The sequence below is a fragment of the Nicotiana sylvestris genome, chromosome 3, assembly GCF_000393655.2.
Source record: "Nicotiana sylvestris chromosome 3, ASM39365v2, whole genome shotgun sequence".
NCBI classification, from domain to species: domain Eukaryota; kingdom Viridiplantae; phylum Streptophyta; class Magnoliopsida; order Solanales; family Solanaceae; genus Nicotiana; species Nicotiana sylvestris.
In genome coordinates, this window is record NC_091059.1 from 178,833,009 (window position 1) to 178,834,932 (window position 1,924).

The window sequence follows — 1,924 nt, forward strand, 5'->3', positions numbered from 1 at the left end:
AATAAATTGAGGTGAGCCATGCCAAATAAAAAAACTCATAATGCATGGCTCTCGCTTAATCAATATTTTAATCCTTAGAAATCGAGGCGTGCCATTTAGTTGAATTTTCATGACCCTTTCAAATTGAAAATGCGTAGTTGCTTTAGGCGTGCTATTTTAAAAATTACCTTCCTAAATTCGGGTGTGCATTTATGTGACCAAAATCCAAATCTCAACAATGTTAGATAAAATATGTCGGAGACCACGGGTGCATTTATGTGACGTGGTTCAAGACGTGTTTTAAATAACATTGAAATCTTCCTAAAAAATTAAATAAAATCGGGTATAAAGTTAAAGTTGTACCATAGATTAAAACAAGTATTAGAATCAGATAATAGGCCAATTATAACAGTTGAGTGACCGTGCTAGAACTATGGAACCCGGGAATGCCTAACACCTTCTCCTAGGTTAACAGAATTCCTTACCCAGATTTCTATGTTCGCGGGCTATAAACAGAGTCATTCCTTCCTCAATTAGGGATTTGAACCGGTGACTTGGGACACCATAAATTATCCCAAGTGGCGACTCTGAATTTTAAATAAAATAATCTCGTCTCGATTGTTACTTATATTGGAAAAACTCCCTTACATACTCCCTTCCGGGGGTAGTAAAAAGGAGGTGTGACAGCTCTGGCAACTCTGCTGGGGATCGAACCCCGAATCTATGGTTCAGGCTTCAAGAATTCGAGCTTAATGTGCTAAATGTCGCTTTTTACCGCTTTGATATTATTTGAACTGTATATAAACTGTTACGAAACCCTTCTCTTCTCATTTTCGGGGATGTGCACGCTGGCGTGACTCCTCCTTCTGTTAGTGTCATACCTTTAAATAAGAAAGAGGCTCGGACAAGTTACAAAGCCGGATGGCCTTTTGGTTCCCGGTACGTAGCCCCCTCCTCGGCTGGAGTTGTTCGCTCGGGTACACAAGTCTAGAACAATATACTCAGGTTTTTAGCTTAGAATAACTCGGCCTCATGCTGGATCCCTAGTAGGAACGTTTGTTTGTATCATATGCATTTGACTTTGGGGACTCAATACAGGGGTTGGGTCCGTCTAGGACAGGTGCACCCAAATTAAAAGACCATCCTGATACATCTTACGTGCTACTTGTGTATCTATCTATTTCGGCTTGCATGCTGACTGGCTTCTAGAATAGGGAAAGAAAATGAAAAAAAAATCAAAATCGAAAAAAAAAAGGAAAGAAAAGAGAGTGAGAGGTAGGTATTTGAAATACCCTGAAATTCTATTGAAATCTTGAAAAAAAAGAAAAGAAAAGTCATTTCAAAATAAGTCATGTTTTTCTGTTGCGTCAAAACTGGCGAACTACGCGGGTCTGATTCTCACCGGAAGTAAGATACGTAGGCAAACCTCATCGGTTCCGGCCCATAATTTTCAAAAAATCCAAAACTATTTTCCTTTACTTCCTCTCTAGAAAAGTCTTTTTTTTATACCCCAATTTTCAAAAAATCCAAAAATATTTTCCATTACTTGCTTCTTTAGAAAGCCTTTCTTTTAGACCCTAATTGTTTTTTTAAAAAAAATATACAAAAGTATTTTCTTTTAATTTCTTCCAAAATTTCAAAAATATTTTCATTCTTCTTTCAAAATTGAAAAAAGAATTCAAAATTCAAAAATATTTTCTTTTTTATAGAAGTTTTTCTTTCATAAATTCAAAATAAAATTCCAAAAATATTTTCTCTCTTCTTTAGAAGTTTTTCTTTCGAAATTCCAGGAAAAAAAAATTCAAAAAAAAAAAACTTTCTTCTTTAAAAGTCTTTCTTTGCAAAAATGCTGAACAAAAATCAAAATCCAAAAATATTCCCTTTCTTCTTTATAAGTCTTTCTTTCGAAAAAATAAAATAAAAATTTCAAAGAAAAAGTTAATTT